This window comes from Sphaeramia orbicularis, chromosome 8 (genome assembly GCF_902148855.1).
Source record: "Sphaeramia orbicularis chromosome 8, fSphaOr1.1, whole genome shotgun sequence".
Lineage (NCBI taxonomy): Eukaryota > Metazoa > Chordata > Actinopteri > Kurtiformes > Apogonidae > Sphaeramia > Sphaeramia orbicularis.
In genome coordinates this window covers 39,421,352-39,427,551 of record NC_043964.1, presented here as the reverse complement: position 1 = coordinate 39,427,551, position 6,200 = coordinate 39,421,352, and the positions used below count along the sequence as shown (strand labels likewise).

The 6,200-nt window shown below is 38.8% G+C and overlaps 1 pseudogene; it reads right to left on the bottom strand.

Moving 5' to 3' along the window:
• Positions 1 to 371: 371 nt before the first annotated feature.
• LOC115424842 (H(+)/Cl(-) exchange transporter 7-like) overlaps positions 372 to 6,200 on the bottom strand; it is a 28,570-nt pseudogene continuing 22,741 nt past the window's right edge.

The following is a 6,200-nucleotide window of genomic DNA, read 5'->3' as shown; positions in this document are numbered from 1 at the left end:
AATGAACCAGAATTTGAAAGTAATCACTAAAAAAGCATTATTTTTCAAAGAACCACCTCCAATGTCAGACTGAACCCACAGTATGACTAAAACACACATTTTAACATTTCATGTCAGGTTTCCCATTTCATAGATAGAGCCAAGTCAAATTAATGAAATGACCCCAAAATTTCAGAGTTTGAGTTTGTCAGTGAAATGTAATAGGCTTTATATAATACAACAAATACTCCTTATCTTCCTTATTCTGCCTTTGCTACAGTATACTTTGACCGCTCAGACGCCAAATAAACTGTTAAATCACTAACTTGCTTGACTGTTAAAAGAATGCATAAGGGGCAGGTTTATCCATTATTATTATTATTATTATTACATTTTTGGTGAATGATCCACACCTGGAGTTGAAGTTCACACCCTGTTGGTTGCCATGGTGCCCATTCTGGCAGCAGAAGTCAGGGGTTTCTTGTATCTTGACCATGTCCTTTTGGGGTGCATAGCTGGTGATGAACAGCTTCTGAGGCATCAGGTGAACACGTACTATCGTTCATAAGTGTGTACTATGTCTGGGCCAGCTGAAGCTCCTCCAGGCCGTGTTTGCCCAGGTGATATCTGGCCAAGTCCTTCCTGGTCACCAGTCCGATCACCTGAACAGGACCACACGTAAAAGCTTATATCAGAGATTATATCATCGACTGCTACAGTAGCACAGCTGTTATTGTTACCAGCTATCAACATTATATCATCAAACAAAAAAGTACATGTAGGTTAATGGTCCTGTTAGTGTCCCTGACCCCGGTGCAGATAAAGACCTGGAGTTGGACCCCAAATGCCTTCAATGGCAGCTCACTGCTCCTAATAGGGCTGCACGATACTGGAAAAAATGGACATTGCGATTTTTTTTAGCCCTGGGATATATATTGTGATATGGAAAACTACCAGGAGGATTAATAGCTGTGTGGTGCCAACATAAATGGTCAAACACATTAGTTATGTTTAGGGCTGGGTATCATGGCCAGTTTCCTTAATTGATTCGATTTCGATTCATAAGGTTCTGAATCGATTAAATGCGATTCGATTCGATTCAGTATTAATTGATTCAGATTCATTTAGATACCAAAGTACAGTTTTGAGTTGTAACTTGATTATTTGACTACTGCAGCCATGCAACACAGAATCAATATTGATATTAGAAAGAAAATAAATATGACATTTCAGCAGTGAATAGCTGAATCTGCTCTGAAATAATGAACAGGACAGAAACATTCCCATGTTTCTCCAGTGGCTCAGAATGGACTTCTTCGTCATCTTTATTCTGTTATACAGCTGGTGCTTCTAGCCTTAAGGCACATTAATATCACCTTGGGGCACTGCAACCAGTTTGGCCCCCCTGAAACAGACTCATGTTGGGCCCTTGGTACAAGAAACTCACTGGAGGGGGAGGGTGGGCAGCTTCGTGATTTCCGCTTTACTATTCCTCTACCTTTACCCAGCCCTAATTGTGTTACCTCTCGTTGTGGCGACAAGTGTAAGGCACTGTTGACACAGAACATGTGTTTCAGTATCATCCTTCTTGCAGCTGAAATAATTCCAGATAACTGATGTTGCTTTTCTTTCGGCACCAAGTCTTCGTTTTTGGTGGGGGGTTTTTTGTTTGTTGCTCATTTTTCAATGTTGCTACCAGCGACTCACTCCATGTGCAGGGGCGTGGTCTGCTTCGGCAAATTGATCAAGAATGATTGTGATTGGTGGATCGCTGTGCGCAGTGTGGGTCAGGCAGCCAGGTGAAATTAGATGAGAACACGTCGATTTCATTTACCTCCTACATTGCAGGACCTATGATGTGACTATTGCGCACACATGCATTGTGAGGACGATGCCAAATGATATATGGTGGCAGCTCTGGGCTCCTAATATGTGTGCCGTGTGCTAATGCTAAATTGCTAATGCTAATGTGATTAGGATGGGTGAAATGCAGAGACTCTATTTCCCTACGAGGAAAATAAAGCAGTTAACCTTTAACCATCATCATCATTTTTCTTCCTCTCCTTAAGTCATTGTGCTCCTTTCCTTTCTTATTTTTCTATTTTCTTTCTCCACTGGTTGTTGAACCTGTTACCACTGTTTGTTCACGCCAGATAAAATAAAATATCAATAAAGCATCATCACTGCTCTGACACAATAAACAAACAACAGTGACAAACGGAGGTGAAATTCTTGAAAACATAAACAACAAATAAGAAAAACACACTCCATCCAAACCAGCAAAAGGTTATTAATGACACATTTTTTCCATTACTCTTTTTTTTTTTCAGTATTATGTGTTTTATTGACTGATTTAATTAATGCTTCATATTTGGTCATGCGGGGTGGTTTACGGTTAACCACATACTATCTTGGTGTGTATTATTGGCATATGTTCCATTTCCACCCTTCTGTTGTAGATGAAGGAGCTGATGAAGATCCATGAAGGGTCAAAATGTTTTCATTAATACATTTTGTGGGTTTAGAGTTGGGTTTTTAGCTCATGGAGGCAGTCTTCTGAAAGCCTTGCATGTATCATGACTTTCTTTTATGGGTGAAACTTTCACACGTAGGAAAAAAAAAAATAAAAAAATTGAGAAAATACATGGATCGTAAAAACACATACCCAAAAAAACCACTTACCCTGTTCTCAGTCGTCTACCACCACTAGGTGTCTGAGTCCCAGTGCTCTGAACGCTTAAACACACGCGGTAGGGATGTATCCTGCAAAAAAAAAAAAAAAAACTAATTTATTCAGTTTGTCAGTATTTTTAAGCATCATCAGAAGAACACATTAAATAAAAATTCAACTAACTTATACAAAATTTAACACCCAAATCCAACCAATGTTTTACTGAGTACACAGGCAAAAGCAAAAGAATCAAATCATAAATAATATAGAAAAGAAAATTATGTGAAAATAACAAAAAAAGAGGAACAAACACAATATAAAAATCAATGAAAAAGCGTAGCACAATCAAAAGAACATACAATAAATATATACAAAAGGCTACAAACTCTTCAACACCTCCATCAAATATGAATAAATGTAGGAGTAAATAAAAACATCTGTGTCTGTGTATGTTACCTGAGGTACAGTGTAAGGCGTTGCGTTCATGAACTCTGTGAGATCCATCATACACGCCCTCTCATCCTGGGAGACGTGGATGCTCTGGATCGGGGGGAAGCGAGGGTAGGCGTCTCTGAAGTCCTTGAGCTGGAGTTTCCTCTGAGTCAGTCTGGATCGGGCCAACTCCACAAACACCTGCAGGGGAAACAATGAGCAACGCCATCTGAACGATGAAAAACCATGACGTAAACGAAGAGACTTTCCCTCTCGTAAAAAGTGGCAAATGCGATTATCACAGGATGACGAATCGCACCTTGTGTTTGAGAAGAACAATGAGCTGAGAGCGAAGGATGAGACCGCAGAGTTTCGCTGGCTGCAGAGGAGAAAACAAAAAGACAAGTAGGATTAGTGACATGAAAACTGCTGCTATTTATAACTAGAGTCAAATCCCTTCCTGGTCTGATGATGATCAAACTACTAAAATGATTACACATCCTTGTGTTTTTGTTAATTTATCGTACATGTGGATCTATAAAATTATCAAAATGACTTTGCACAGCCCTTCTAACAATTGAGACTTCCTTTTTTCCCCACTAAACACTAAATTTAATACAAGGAAGAAGTAGGCAATAGTAGAAACCTTTTTCACTTCCTTAAAATGTGTCAAAATATGACTGATTTTAGTACATTCATGACTTTAACTCCTTGGAGTAGTCACAGGCTGCCGGGCTACAGAGCAGCATTTATGTAATATTTTATCATATCTAGTGAAATGTTTTAATGTTGTTTTGTCTTTGTTTGAGTACCCCGCCCTCTGAAGGGGAGGCAAGGTATATTGTTTTTGGTTCGGTTTGTTTCTTTGTTAACACTCTAGCAGCAAACTGTTGGTTGAATTCATGCCAAATGGGTTTATAGATTGCCAGTGACCCAGAAAAGATCTGATTACATTTTGGGAAAAGTAGGTCAAAGTTCAATTTTTTTATGAATTTTTTAAATCTTTTTTTCTCCCATTTACTTATAATGGTCAAAATTTCTAATGTCTATAAAAACACCAATTTTGTTTCAGTTTACTTCCGACTTGGCACATACATAGAGGTAATTGATGTGCTGACATTAGGCACACCCATAGACATGATGACATCAGCTGGATCAATGCCAAAATAAGCTACAATATGTGCGAGGGGTGGGGTTTTGTTGTGCTTGGCACCACTTGTTCTTCTTAGAATCTCTATTTGTTTGAATTTTCTTTAGATTCTTACCTATAATACTTCCTGTTGTTGGGCACATTGTAATACTGATTATCATAGGTGCAATAGTAATAAAGTTTATTGCTATGTGTTCCCCTAATGAGCCACAATGATTCAAGTTATCACACAGTACCTCATCGCTACCAGTAATCTGCACAACGACGGGGAAGCCGTTGTGATTGGTGGAGGTGTTGCTAAGGATGTCCACGATGGTTCCAACCTTCTCGATTCTGTTCAGACACGTGACCGGTGAACTCATGACCTCTCTGCATGTGCGACATTAGAAGAACAAAACAAGATGTGAAAAGATTATTTAAAAAGAGAGAACGGAAATATAATATGTTTTAATGTTTTAATCTAACGGAGTCTTACCGAGCTGTCCAACCAGTGGGAGGTGGCAGGAGCCTCCCAGTGCAGGAAAGGAACACTCTGCAGCTTGATGTGGATGTCATAAAGACCCTGAAGCACAAAGAGACAGTTGATAAACACTGTGTGAGCGTCCACTGTCCTCCAGCCATTCACAATATGTGTCTGCTGTTGAAAATCTGTCATGAAAATGAGTTGTCTTCGAACCCTCACGCTGACACGGTGGAGGAAGCATTAAGATCCTTTAGAGAGATCCTTGAGAAAAAGAAGTAGTAGCTGTGAAAATACTTCACTACAAGTATAAATCCTGCTTTCAAATCTTTAAAAGTACAAGTATAATCAGCAAAATGTAGTTAAAGTAAATGCTGTACCATTACATGTGATATTTTTGATCATTTTACTGCTGTATTAATGTGTATGCTCCACTTCATTGCATTTATTACTACTTGTGAACTTCTTCATATATAATTGTGTTTTGAACCAGTAATGCGTCATATCCTACAAGATATGTTTGTAGTATCAGTATTATGTGAGAACCATGTACCTCTAAAAACTCAACTTCTCTGGAGTTCAAGAAAATAGTTCCAACTAAACTTTACGACAGTGTATTTTCCCAGGGCTTAAAAGAGTTTACTGACCTACAGAAGGACAGCAATTTTACATTCTACCCTTATGCTAATGCTGGAGAAAGATCTAGCATCCTAAATCAACCCAAAAAGCAAACTGTAATACTTTAGTTTATCACTAATATTGAAAATTAACACATTTTGAGATGTATGGACAGGAAAGTTTTGAAAATGTATAATTTAAAAAGGAACTCAAGCTATGAAAGAAATGCAACGCATGAGTAAAAAGAATATTAACTGCCCCAGAGATGGACTAAGAGGTATAAAATTTTATAAAATGGACACAAAATATTCAAGTAAAACTACATCTGTACTCAAGTAAAAGTACTTAGTTACACTTCTTGAACACGACACTAATGAAGATCCAGTTAGTCCCCAATGGCTGCCTTATTGCTCCTAATGTGTGCTACATGCTAATTGTTAATGCTAGCTATTGTGTGTGCATTAGGATGGGTAAAATACAGAGCCAGAATTTCCCTACGAGGATAATAGAGTGAATTAACCTTTAACCTTTTGACCTTTATCTGGTATTCACAGGGAGAGTATGGAACAAAATAGAAAAGGACCTATCAGGACACACAAAGGGAATGAAACAGTAAGTCCCTGCATAGTCCCTCACCTCTTCAAAGTAGTCCCCTACTATCTTGGCGGTCATGAGGACAGAGCATGATGGGAAGACCATACGTGACGTTTCCTGTTGCCTCCACCAGGATTACGGTCAAACTGAGGGTCATCCTCACAATGCCCCCTGCAGGGACAGGCCATTACTGCATGTTTTACAGTTTCAGTAACATCGTCTGTTGAGTGATTTGTTGAGTTTTGCCTGTGTTACTCCATTTGGTCTTCAAATGAGGTGTGGTGGGTAACACAATC